Source organism: Falco biarmicus, chromosome 3 (assembly GCF_023638135.1).
Source record: "Falco biarmicus isolate bFalBia1 chromosome 3, bFalBia1.pri, whole genome shotgun sequence".
Classification (NCBI taxonomy): Eukaryota; Metazoa; Chordata; class Aves; order Falconiformes; family Falconidae; genus Falco; species Falco biarmicus.
This window is the reverse complement of record NC_079290.1, coordinates 1,890,307-1,904,846: the sequence shown is the minus strand read 5'-3', so window position 1 is coordinate 1,904,846 and position 14,540 is coordinate 1,890,307.

Here is a 14,540-nt window from a genome sequence, read left to right as displayed (position 1 = left end):
AAGATTATAAAGTTCTGAGTCCACACAGATCTCAGCACTGTCATTATAGAATTGGCACTTAATCTATTCAGTGGCTCTTGTCCATTTGTCTTTTTTTTTCTTCCTTGAAATGAGGACAGCTTTTCATCTTGGAAGACTTTCATGTTCACTCAGTCATAGAGATGTATTTTATCACATCCTGAGAGTATCAAACTGGATATTATGACATAAATATGCAATATCATATTCATCTCTGTTATATTTCCACAAGGTACAGGTAATTGGTTAGGTGATCTTTCATGTGTTCCTGTTCTCAATTTGCCTGTATTGGGCTTTAAGTGATTAAAAGCAGTGCCACGCGTTTCAAAGGACAGTGCAAATTGCAGAGCCCTTGTGTGCTGCTAACAAAACACTCTCTTCAAATCTGTTGTGTTCCGCCTGTCGGTTTTCAAGATGGTTGAGGAAGAGAAAGGAAGCCGTCAGATTTCTCTCTTGCTAAGTACTAATGGATAAAAATGCTCGGTTTATATGTAAACATAATTCCTTGGGTTTGAATTCTGCTTTGTACAGGACTGAAGGGTCCTGTGCTAAGCAGATCCCAGTGCAAGCTCATCATCCCAGAATGACTTTTTCTTTCTCAGAAAGAACTGCCAGTGACCAAACTGATCTCCTTTTCTCTGATTAACCAGCAAAATGTTTCAGAGTACAGAACATGTTGGTGCTTATGAGAATGACTTGCCACATTGATAAAAAGGCATCAACTATGATAGATACCTGTCAAGGGCTGCAGTCTCAGCCCTCGGCTACAGTGGAGCTAAAGTTCAACATAAGACTGCTAGAAAGAGACTCTTGCAGCTGCAGCAGCATCTCGTCGACAAGTGGCTCCAGGTAGTTGGTATATTCCTGCTCCGTAGCACTGTGTGCAGAGGAGACTTCAGCTGAGGAGTTCAGGAATTGCTTCCTTGTTTTAGAACAACGGCCTGTTTTCCTCTCTCTGCTCTCTGAATTAAGTTTAAGGTGCCCAATAAATCCTAAATTCATTCGCAAGCCCTTTGGATGAAGGAAAGGGATGGAACTAGTTACGCTAGTTTTAAAACAAAATCTTTCTGCTATACTCACCCATTGCTCCCACACTTTCACCCGCTCCCCCCGCGGGCCGGGGCGGGTCTGGGCCATGTGCCGGCCCGTGTGAGCCCCTCAGCCCCGCTCCTGCCTCCTGCCCCGTCTCCCTGCTCCAGCGCGGGCCCTGCCCCGGGCTGCAGCCCTTCAGGGACCCCCTGCTCCCGCCGGGGCTCTCCAGGGGCTACAGTTTCCAAGGGAAGGCTATGCTTAGGAGAGCCTGGTGAAACTGGGTTGGCCTTTGTCTTTTCTTTAGCTCAATAGAGGCTTTCTGCTGCGTTCCACTCCGTATCAGCCTACAACTCCTCAGAAACCAAGAGGTGAAGAAGTTGGAGCTAAGGATTTCTGAAAATACTCTTTGTCCTTTCCCCCTTCTGTCTTACCTTAGGTTTTACGTCGGTTGACCAGGTGCCCATGTTTACCCTGATCAATAGTATTTAAGGATGTCACCAGAGGAGAATGGTCAGGGCTCAGTGTGATAGAAAAAACATCAAATTATGAGATTGTCATCAAGGAAAAGAAATGTTAGTCCACATAACAGGATTAACTTCCTGTTGGGGAGAACTGATAGCTTGGAAGGTACTACCTGAAAAGTAGGAGCTTCTCTTCTTGAGTTGTTTTATTATTGCACTGAGTAAAATACAGTCAGACGTTTGGAATGAGCCTGGTGAGAAGAGCAGGGCAGCTGACCTCAAAGGTTTCTCTTACACCTCAGATTTCTGGGCATTTAATAACGGCAAAGGAGAACAAAATGGCATAAGACCTTTTTTGTATTCAGCACCACACCTCACAAGGATGCTTGTCAGAGCTTACTCTGAAGGAATTGATGGGATGGACATTGATGGGTTGTTAAATAAGAGTAAAATTGTCACTTACATTTTCTTCTTATTATGTCGCTTATTCTTCATGAAAAGTTCAGTGCAAGACTTCCAGTGAGTAGTGGTTGCCAGTAAAAAACAAAACCACAAAATGCCTCTGACAGTGCCATAAATGACCTTTTTATTCTCTGAAAAATATTTTTTACAGTCTGGTTTGCTAAAAATGGATGAAGAGTAAAATTACAGTCAATACATTGCACAAACCTCTGCTTGATTTTTTTAAATGCTGTAAATTTTTCTGAAAAGCTGGGAATAGCTTTGTCATCCTAGGTAAATTAAAAGGGATCAAAAGGTCTTCAATGTTTTGGAATGAAATCAAACTATTAATGGGAATTTATAGAGCAAGCTTTGTTACATGTTTTTCTTCAGTTCAAGGAATGTTATCTTCTGGAAAATAAGGAATCATTTTGTGTCATGCACCCAAAAGAAATACACCATAAGTATATTTTACAGGAACACATAAAGTACAGGAGAATGAGACCAATAGGAGCTACCTCATGTGTAATACTTTTTATGGGCTAGCAATGAAATAAAGGACAAAATATTGCAGTGGATTACAGAGGTACTTAATGTTTTTACAATTTATTTTGGAAATGGCTCCCCTTTTTGATTAGCCTTGATAGCATTTATTTAGCTGCTACCGTTAGGAGTGAAAATACTTTCTGGGAGCTGAAAGGTAAATGGGCTTGGGGTATTAAAAATAGGGAACAGACTTTTTTTAGTGCTAGGTAGCTTGTTCAAATCCATATTCAAATGGTAGTTATCAAGTATTTCTTTCATCTAATAGGATTGGGTTAAAGAGTTCAAATCCAAGATATGATAGAAAAGGTCCAAGTCAAAAAATCTCCATGTAATTGGGCATGAAGTAGCATATCAGTTTTTACTAAACCAACAGAACTTCAAGCAGCCATGTGGAGCTTGAATTTAGGTCACCCTCAGGTAGTTGAAAAACCCATGAGTAGATCAGTAGGGAAGTTTCTGTTGCTGTTGTCATGCAAGTTCTGTGCCATGCATTTTGTTCTCTGAAAATAAGATTCACAATTTTGGTGATGACAGAAGTGTCAGGTTGTTGGCTTTTTAGATTATTCTGTCTGAAAGCTAACATCCAGTACAGAGATACTTCGTGTTAGAACCAACCAGTTCAAGCTGCCAGCATTGGAATAAAATTTAAAAAAAGATTTAAAGAGAACGTAGTGCTGATGAGAGGACTCTTCAGCAGTGGGACTTCAGTCAGAGTGGGAAGTAGATAATCCTACAGCAACTCTAAGAACTTCAGACTAGAGAAAGAATGGAAGACAAATTAAGAAACCTTTTTTTAATAACGATTTTATCAGTTTTCATCTTGCAACAAGTCCAGGACTTGTGATACATGCCTGAATGTCAACAAAAATTTCATTGCTGATGTCAGCTTGTGGTTTGTGGTGTCTCATTTCAGCAGGTGCCTTTTCAAGGCTCAACAGAAATAGGGTACATGAGTGCATGAGTGATGCTCAGGAATACCAGTAAATTATAATTCTCTAACTGATGTAAAAAAGTCTGGATGATTTATCCCATATCTTTAACTCTGGAGTTGTTTTGTGTGTACCTCTTACCCCTTGATCAAAGGTCAATCAGTATATCCAGCAGAAGCAGCCACCCTTCACTTGCCACAAAGTTAGCCTAGATGGTGACGTCCTATTTAAATTTTGTTTTAGCTGTTCAGGTTGCATTTTAAATCTTTAAATAATGAATTGTGTGTGAATACTTCTCTATTTAGAGTGCAGTCCCACTAGTGTGGAGATGCTTTCCATTTCTCTTTGTACAATTCTGGTAGCTTGGGTGTTGACTTGAACTCCTGGGCCCTGCCACAGCACAAGAACCTTTTACTACAAGTCGTAGTACTTGCAAGTTCTTATGGCATAACTGATGTTTTGTGAGGTCAGAAAACAGCTGGGGGACAGTAACACTTGAAACTACCAAAATTATTTACTAAAGTGCTAGACAGTTGTCCACTTTTGAACCTAGAGGTGTTCGCCAAAGGCAGCATGGTCCTTAGGTGCTGTTCTCTTCCATTTGCTATCCCTACTCAATAGCTTTGCCAGCAGAAAAGGTCATTTAGGAGCTCTCTAATCTACTCCAAGGAAACTGCACCATTGACTTAATCCCATATGCTTCCCTTGAAGGGTATTAGAGAGTTTCACCTGAGCCCTGCGCTCACAGAGCTCTTGGACAGCCTCAAGGAGGCGGCTGGTCATGAGCGTTTTGGGGATTTTGCTGATACCAACCAAGATGCAGTGGTGACAGGATAAAACTACTTACACTGGTATAGCTAAGGCGGGGAATACCATGGTAAGATCTTTCAGTTTTGTATTACTTGAGTGCGTTTCTTATTTAGAATAAATTCTTTTCCCATTTGCTTGAACAGAATATTTGTTTCCTGGCAAAAGGTCTTTGCGAACATAATCACATCTGCATGAGAAATGTGACCTGCTGTAGTTCTTTCTCTCTCTCAAGATGTGATTTAAAAACCAAACAAAACCAACCAGCCAACAAACCAAAAAAAAAAAACCACCAACCAAAAGAAACCCCAGCACATGGACAAAGCTGTAGATGGTGTACTTTAGCCAGTGTCAGTGCTTTAATTTTCCTGAGTCAGAATGGAAAAAAAAACAACAACAAAACCAACTAGCTGAGAGAAAATTTAAATTTGTATGTGCTTCAGCAGAAAATAAATAACAGAGGGACTGCCACAGTGACTGTGTAATGTTTTTTAGTGGTTAGTCTAATACTGTTTTTAAAATTTACTTTACCTGAAGCTGCTCTAGAACTTTCAGCTTTCTATGTGATGCATTTAACTACAGACCCTCTCCAGAGCCTTGTGTGAAGTGAGGAAAGAAAAGAAAGCAGGTAAAACAATCAGACTTTTGTGTAAAGATGCAAGATGTTGCTTTTAAGTAAACCTAACATTTATTTAGTCATACTAAAATGGAGTCAGCGTGAAGTCTGTTCATGGTATTTTATACTAAGCAACATGTGTTATGTGCAAAGTTTACATAGATTGTTTGGGGATTTTTTGGTTTTGGGTTTATTTTTCAACCATCATCTTAAAAACTGTTACAGCAGGAAGCAAAGTGCAATGCAAGATTGGACAAGAATTGATAAAAAGGAATTGTATTACTATGTCATATTTTGGAGTTAATACAGGCCTAATTATTTGACTATTAGTTTGTACTAGGGCAGAATTTAGTCACTGATTTGTCTTGTGGTAGGTGCTGTAAAATCACACCAAAAGTTCTTGCCCAAAAGATCTTACTCTTTAAGTAGGTAGGATTGATAAGAGTTCTTAAAATACAATTTTTCCATGTCTGCAAATGAAGAATTAGGGTAGGGGGTAGCTGGAAATCTGTGGCAGAGCCAAGAGAAGCCAGGTATCCTTGTGTTGTCTGTCCTCGTGATATAGAAAACATAAGGAAGATGCAGAAAAGCCCACAGGCAGGTGGAAGGGAAATGTGGAACCTCTCCTGGAAGAAAGCTTTTCTCGCAGCTGGAAGGGGTCTGAACTGACATTCCTCTCTGCTGTGTCTCTGTACAGCGCAGTGTCTTTGTGCAGTGCAGTGTGGAGACAGTGCCCTACACGGCTCTGTGGGTCCGTGGCTCCATGAGCGAGTGAGAGCCTGGAGCTTCTGGGATTCTGGTAACTGGTGTTACTGTGGCAGCATGAGTGGAAGCACCAAAGACAGGTAGTGGGCTGAACGATGGCAGCATGATTATCAGTTGTTACGCTGTTTTTCAAACAGTTACATTTTTGGTTGGTGTTCGCAGCGTAGCAATCTGGGAGACTAGCTTTGAACATCTGTAAATACGTAAAATCAGAGTGTTTTGCTGTAGAGCTAGTGACTAGCCTCTAGCAGTACGCAGTAGTAGATGCCAAGGTAGCAGTGTAACAATAAGGGACGTGTAAAAACAGCTTGCAGAACCACATGTAAAGTATATTCTTAGAATCATAGGATCATAGAATCATTTAGTTTGGAAAAGACCTTTGAGATCATCAAGTCAGTCCAACCGTTAACACAGGACTGCCAAGTCCATGACTAAAACATGTCACTAAACACTGCATCCAGGCATTTTTAAAATACCTCCAGGGATGTTGATTCCACCACCTCCCAGGGCAGCCTGGTCCAGTGCTTGACCACCCTTTCAGTGAGGAAATTTTTCCTAATATCCAATCTAAACCTCCCCTGGCACAACTTGAGGCCATTTCCTCTTGTCCTATTGCTTGTTACCTGGGAGAAGACAACTAATCCCACCTTGCTACAACTTCCTTTCAGGTAGTTGTAAAGAACAACAAGATCCCCCCTGAATCTCCTCCAAGCTAAGCAACCCCAGTTCCCTCAGCTTCTCCTCAGAAGACTTGTGCTCCAGACCCTGCACCAGCTTCTCTGGACACGCTCCAGCACCTCTGCGTCCGTCTTGCAGTGAGGGGCCCAAAACAGAACAAGCTGTGGCCTCACCAGTGCCCAGTACAGGGGGACAATCACTGCCCCTGTCCTGCTGGCCGCACGGTCTCTGATACAGGCCAGGATGCCATTGGCCTCCTTGGCCACCTGGGCACACTGCTGGCTCATGGTCAGCCAGATGTCAACCAGCACCCCCAGGCCCTTTCCCACCAGGCAGCTTTCCAGCCACTCTGCCCCAAGCCTGTAGCGCTGTGTGGGGTTGGTGTGACCCAAGTGCAGGACCCGGCACTGAGCCTTGTTGAACCTCATACAACTGGCCTTGGCCCATCAGTCCAGCCTGTCCAGGTCCCTCTGCAGAGCCTCCTGCCCTCAAGCAGATCAACACTCCCACACAACTTGGTGTCATCTGCAAATGTCCTGAGGGTGCACTCAGTCTCGTCATCCAGATCATTGATAAAGACATTAACCAGGACTGGCCCCAGTACTGAGCCCTGGGGCACACCACTTGTGACCGGCCACCAGCTGGATGTAACTCCATCCACCACCCCTCTTTGGGCTCGGCCATCCAGCCAGGTTTTTACTCAGCAAAGAATACACCTGCCCACGCCATAAGCAGCCAGTTTCTCCTCACTCAGGATGATCTGCTCCATAACCTCCCCAGCACCAAGGTCAGGCTGACAGGCCTGTAGTTCCTCAGATCCTCCTTCCTGCCCTTCTTGCAGATGGGCATCACATTGCCTGACCTCCAGTCTTCTGGGACCACTCCAGTTAGCTGGGACTGCTGATAAATGATGGAGAGTGGCTTGGTGAACTCCTCCACCAGCTCCCTCAGTACCCTCGGGTGCACCCCATCTGCTCCATAGACTTGAGCACATCTAAGTGGAGCAGCAGGTCACTGTTTCCTCCTGGACTGTGGGAACTTTACTCTGTCTTCCAGCTCAGGGGGCTGAGTACCCTGAAGATAACTGGTCTTACTATTAAAGGCTGAGGCAAGGAAAGCATTGAGTACCTCAGCCTTTTCCTCATCCTTCGTGGCAGCGTTCCCCACCACATCCAATAAAGGATGCAGACTGTCCTTGGCCCTCCTTTTGTTTCTAATGCATTTGTAAAAAACATTTTTTGTTATCTTTTATGGCAGTGGCCACCCTGAGTTCTGTCTGGGCTTTCGCCTGTCTCATCTTCACCCCGCCCAACCTTGTGACATCCTTATAGTCCCCCAGAGTTGCCTGCCCCTTCTTCCAAAGGTGGTAAACTCTCCTTTTTCCCTGAGTTCCACCCAAAGCTCTGTTCAGACAGGCGTCTTCTTCCCAACTGGCTCATCTTTCATCACATGGGGATGGCCTGCTGTTCTGGTTTAACCCCAGCCAGTAACTAAGTACTTAACTCTATCCCAGCTGAAACCGGGACACCTGCTCCTGCACCATTAGCTACCTTCCTGAGGAATTTCCAGCCTTCCTGGATCCCTTGGCCCTTCAGAACTATCTCCTGAGGGAATCTGTCAACCAGGCACTTAAAGGGGCCAAAGTCTGCCCTCTGGAAGTCCAAGGTAGCTGTTCTGCTGACCCCCCTCCTTACTTCTCTGATAATCAAAAACTCTATCATCTCATGGTTGCCATGCCCAAGAGGGCCTCCAACCACCACATCACCCACCAGCCCTTCCCTGTTTGTAAGCAGCGGGTCCAGCGGGGCACCTCCCCTGGCTGGTCACTGGCCAGCTGTGTCGGGAAGGTCCCTTCCACACACTCCAGGAACCTGCCAGCCTGTTTCCTCTCTGCTGTGTTGTATTTCCAGCGGACATTCAGTAGGTTCAAATCCCCCACAACAACAAGGTTAGTGATCTTGAGACTTCTCCCAGCTGCTTGTAAAATGCTTCATCTGCCTCTTCATCCTGGCTGGGTGGTCTAGAACAGACTCCCACCAGGATATCTGCCTTGCTGGCCTTCCCCTGATTCTTACCCAGCTGTCACCATCATTCAGCTCCAGGCGGTCAAAGCACTCCCTGACACACAGGGCTACCCCACTGCTTCTCCTTCCTCGCCTGTCCCTCCTGAAGTTTGTAGCCATCGATTGCAGCACTCCAGTCATGCCAGTTATCCCAGTATGTTGCTTTCTTGAAAAGCCCAATTTTGTAGCGTTGCAAGAGAGAAGTATGTCTGTCTTGATTTAATTATATCAATGTGTTTAGCAGCAAAAATCTTTAGTTATGTTATTCTATAGGTAGGACACCAGGACTTCTTTCTGCTGCCCACCCCTCAGACCAATGAAAGTGTTTTGTCTAGAGCTACAAACTTTGTTTTTTACTGTCTTCTCTCTTCTCACAGCCTTGTTCACTGGCTGTTAGCATCTGTATTTTACGTTTAAGTTGGTTCACAAAGACTTCAGGGCACAGAGTGCTGCGAGGCATCAAGAAGGTTTCTGTGCTAGATGTTAGAATGTCCTACATCACAGCTCAGCATGAAGCCAGGTTGTCGTTTAATTGTGTATTTCCCAGTTGAGCCAAGATCCATCTGAATTGGACATTCATGCTTATTCCCTTGTGCTATATGTTCAGAAGAGTATGCCTTGCCACTGTTGCTCTGCTTTCAGATCTCTTGATGCTCCTTTGTTATGCTGAATGCTTAGGCTGGTCCCTTTTTAAACCTTTGTTAAGACAGTTTGCTTTATCCATATACTCAGAAATGTAAAAGGATTGTGTGTATTAAAGGATTTTACTTGTGCAGAGATGATAGATCCTGCTCATAAAACAGAAGGCACGAACACTTGGATACTGTGTGATTTACTGCGAACTCAAACCATTTCACTGAGGCTGACACCACAAGGGTATATGAATTTGTGTTTAAATCGCCCTCCCAGTGATTTAGAAGGACTGGTTAAACACCTGATTTAGAAAATAATAATTGAGCCTATGTGAGCTGGCAATTATGCATGCAGTAATTGCGTGCGTTAGGAGCATGTATCATGAAAACGCGAACCAATGGGATTATACCACCTCAGGAGGTTTTAGAGATTGAGAGGAACAGCTAGCGTGGTTAAAAACGAAATTAGCTATGCATATGTAGAGATTATAAAGCATCAGCACACAAACAACAGAACTAATTCTCCCGTGCCAGTGAGCTTGGGAGCTCATCGCCGCTAGGTAAGCGTGCGACTGCGCGGTGGGTCGCCGCGGGGGCTGGGCAGGAATTGCTGTGCTCCTGACACAGGTGGCTGGGGGACTCCTGCAGTATCTGGAATACAAGATGAAGCTGTGGTAAAAATAGATGCAGAAGAGTTGCTCAAGACTTGCTGAAGAGCTGCTCCACCAGTTTCTCAGCATCCAAAGGTCAAGTCTGATTTGCATGAAGCCGAGCTTTGCAACAGCTCTCCAGCAGGCTGTTGCAAAAGATCCCAGCGTGCTGCCGTGTGTTCTGAGCCCAGTGCCCTTAGAATGATTTTTTTTTCATAGTGTTGTAGGCAGGGGGTGAACTAAGAAGTCGGTCCAGTGAAAGAGGTAGTTTAAAACTCACCTGTAACGTGTACGTTATCCTAGCAGAAATGCACAACTAATAATAAAGCATTTCTCCCTAGATGTAACTCTCCCTTACGTTAAGTTACACAAAACTTCTGAAGCTGGCTATAATAAGGTTGTCTGCTGACTGCAGATAGTGTCACAATCCTTCTGAGTTGTTCTTGCCATACTTTGTGATATGTAAGATAAAAATAGTAGAGGTTAAAGCAGGATCATTCTTTAGTTAGTGACAGGTAGCTGAAACTTTAATAAGGAAGCAGTTCCTTTTTTGATTGAAAATGAATTTTTAGTAATCTTAAGAAGGAAACTTACAGGATGATCATCTTAAAGATTGCACAGAGCTAGATGTCCAGGCCTGGTCATCAGAGGTGAGGACTTCTTTGTATGCCCTCTGAAGTGTTTGAATATCATGAAGTTTTTGAAAACCACGTAGCATGTAACACAACCTGGGCCTCCAGGCTTAGTTTCTCCTTTCTTAAGATGGGTGTCAAGGGTACGTGCCTATGTCATGACTGGTATAACAGTATGCTTAGTAAGTGTGCATAGCAGAAAGCTGTCAGACAACAGAAGTACTTTGGAAGCTGGGATCAATACTGAAAATGTCACAGATATTTTGGAGATGTGTCTGGCCTTGTTTCCCAAAAGGACCTTGGACTTGGTTGTAGGTAGCTTCTCTCTAGTCCTGCCTCTGCTCCTGTCTCCTGGGCAGACGTCAGACCTACACTGTAGCTTTGTCTGCAGCCGTGCAGGAGCTCCTGCTGTCTCCTGCTGTTACTGAGTTCCCTAGGTGAGCCCTGGACCTGATGCGTCACCTCACCTTGTCTGGAACTGCTGATGAACCCTGTTGCAACCCCCTGGCTCTGCCCATGTGGTTTTGGGTCTGATGGTCAGGCTGAATAGAACAGTTGGACCCTAGGGCATGATGGACTTGTGAGTGCTACTGCAGTATGAATATTTGGGAATAATTAGCTTGATCATTTAAGCATGTCTGATGCTCTCTGTGGCCTTTACGTAGCTGCAAAGTGCAAGTACAAGCCAAAGCAAGTACATCTATTCCAACTTCATTATGTATATTTGTAAGTAATTTGAACATTGTTTTCCTAAACACTTTTTAAATTTGTGGTGTAAAACTAGAACTTCAATTCTAAATCCCAAATTAAGTTGTTTTGCATTAAAAAGAAGCCTGGAAAAATAATTCAACTGTACATTAAGAACTTTGAGCATCAGAAGACATCTTCCACACTATCTATCTATGCTTAGCCTTTAGATGTTGCTGAAATTTTGAAAGGAAAATGTTGCCTTAATGCAAAGTAAACTATTTTTTTTAATCTGCATATTAATTACTGTCACACAGCTGATGCAGTGGGCTGCAGCTAGATTCATCCCCTTTAAATCAGTTTAATCCTTTGCAAGCTTGCAAAAGTAATTTTTCTGCATTTCTATCTAACACTGTCTGATAGAAACTTCCATCTGTTCAGCTCCTGCTCCAGACCGTTGGTGACCTTTCTGCTCATAAGCCCGCAACACTGACTGCAATTAATTTCTTCTCTCATTGGGAACCTTTGTACATTCATCTACTCTTCCCTGCTGGATTACCCTTTGAACAATCTCTTTCTCTCAGTTTTACCAACTACAATGCTTGGGTCATGCATTTCATGGCATGGCTTTCTTGTTCAGCCTGTAGACCATATTGCCATGAAGTTCTGGTGGCATTTCCTTGCTTGGCCAGCACTGCACTCTGCAAGCGCAGCAGCTTCTCTGCATCTGCTCCGTGTGTTACATTTCTGCCTTGGCAATGATACATTCTGTGCCACTTAATTTGTCCTTTGGCTGAATTTGTCTGCTTTATCAGCTTGATTTAATGGACTATCCACTGAACCTGAGGTGCAAGCCATTTCATCTTAGCTGCGCGGCAGCAAATTACAGTGGGTAGAGCCACTTTGTGGTGGCGATGCAGCAAACGTATTGATGTGGCAGAGATCTCTCTTAAAAGGGTTGCATTCTGTTCTACTTTAGGATTATATAGTCCACAGAAAATTGCAGTACATCGCTTCCTCATGGACTTGGGTTTCAGAGTCTCCCGTTTATTCCTTACCTCTTTTGCAAAATTCATTTCTAATTCAGAGCTCATTGAACCTGACTGTCTGTGACTGTCATTAACAGGGACGGTAACGATTCTTTCGTGAGTGATGCTGTTATCTTGCCTGGTTTTCAGAAGTGTTAAGAGAAACCAGCAAAGACATCACTTGATGTCAAACATATATATATACATATACACACACACACATGTATATATTTGCCTGACATTCAGATAAGCTGAATGACTTGTAGAGCTGTACCTGTTTCTAGCAAGTGGCCCAGAATACCTGAAATTATCATTACAACATTTGATGCCAAAACGGCACAGAGTAACTGCTCAGAGATGAATTTTGTCTTTAAGCAGCAAAGGTATTTATTTCATGCAACGTTGGGGAGCTAGCCGGTTCGCACCGGACAAACTAGCCCCAAAGTTTTCAGTGAAAAGTTAGGTATTTTGTACAGTTTTCATGAGAGGTTGCAACATCTTTACACACATAGTCATTTGGTTTTGACATCTATTCATTCCATTCACAATAGGTGGGGTCTAGGTGGAGTAGACCTTTCAGTTTTCTTTGTTCAATGATTTCCTGACTTGATGGTCTCCTTACCTCCCTCAGGTGCCCACCTTATCTTTTCTAATTACTCAGAGTACATTCAGCGGAACCTTTTCAGAGTACATTCCTTTCTCAACACAAACAGAGCATCACCCAGAGCATTGTGCCAAACTCATCCTGACTAATCTTTTTTTTTTTTTTTTATGAGTTCTGTTTCACATTCTTGTAGCCTTTCTTCTGGGTACAGATGACAATTTACTGCAAGCATTCTACATAGCTAAACAAGATGTAGAAAATGTGCAGCTCTGTAAGACAGGGCAATTTCACAACTTTTGAGCCTTCACAGATTCAGAGATTGGTTCACCTACAATTTTTCTTACATTACTTAGTATGTTACTTTTATGTGTTTGTTTAATTCTTTTATATAATCCCGCTTCCCTGATAATCTTTCAAGGACAGATAATTACAGCTGTTTGAACTGACATGGAATCTTAGCCGTGCTGAGACTAGCAGAGATGCAACAGTAACACAGAAAGTTGAGCAAGATGGAGCTTCTTGCAGCTGCAGTATTTAGATATGTGCATGTTATTAACTAACAGACATCACTGTGTTATACATAATGAAATTACAGAGCAATGATAATAATTTTCTTACCATTATTAAATATTTCTGTAGCTATAACAATTGAAACCTCAGTTGGGGTCCTTCACAGTTACCTAAGGAATTACAGTCCCTGTCCAACCAGTCTGCAAGCCGAATTCTGAGGTGCTTGCATGGTCCAGTAGAGCACCTTACCTGTAACGTGTTCTGCCAAAACTGCTCAAACTGTTACTGCACTACAAATAAAGGATCTAGTGTCTTGGCAATTTAGGAGAGATGTAGAGAAGATAATCCCCAGCTGCCCACCCTTTCACGCTCCCCCCATGGTTTTTGCCTTGTGAAGCAGCTGCTGAACTTTTCCTGATTTGCATTCTGATAATACAAATTAATCTCAGATCATTTTACCATTGCGCATGGGGTTCAGTAGTTGCTTAAGGAGCAGCCGGGCTGTTCGTATAGCAAGAGTAGGAACCCTTAATGGAGGGTAGTGTCAGCAGCTGCTGCAAACCTGTAGGCATGCCCCCTCTTCACTGGTCAGAGCGGTACAGGGATGAAAATGAAAATTTGGCCTCAACTGGGACCGCTGAAAGGAAAGGAAAGGAAATTTTGATCTCCCAACACAGTCACTATTGGGTCAGTTTGTTACTTCCTGAGCTCAAGCAGAGTTTTGTTGATAATTTCAGAGGCAAAATTCGGTGCACTTTCCCACTGTGGGACTGGATGACAGAGCAGCTTAGATGAATATGGAGAAATATAACAAAATCAGATTGTCAAACACTCAGGCAATAGGTTTCATTCTGTATAAAGGAAAAACCCATCTGGCAGCTGTTGATGATTCAAAATGTCAAAGATTACATGTTAATTGACTCTCTAGCTAGGAGTTGCTTATTACCTTTTGGTAAGATCTGTGAGCAAGACGAATTGGGCTTTAAGAAGTGCATGGAACAGCCATGAAAGTACTCTAATGGGAGAAAACATAATGTGCAAAAGACGTCAAAAGTCTGCCCCTGTTTGCTGTTCTGCCTCATTCTTTCTCCCTTTCTAGTTTTTAATAGTTCCAGTCCCGCTGTGCAGCTTTTTAATTAACATCTCTTATTTTATAAAAATGTTGGGGGTAATGCTGTGCCAACCTCCTGTCGCTGGGTGTAGAGACTGGAAAAAAAGGTTTCTAGTCACAAACATGAGATGGAGAAGTAACAAAGGAATCGAACACACACACACACACTCATGCTTTCTAACCCATCAGGTCTCTCTGAATCTGATCCAAAATCCAGTAAATGAAAGGAGATCCTTTTTCCATCGGCTTCAGTGGGCTTTGGAGAAAGTGTTCTGTTCAAACAAGTGCCAGCTGTTCTCCTTTAGTGATTGGAATCGGTAACAGCGCTGC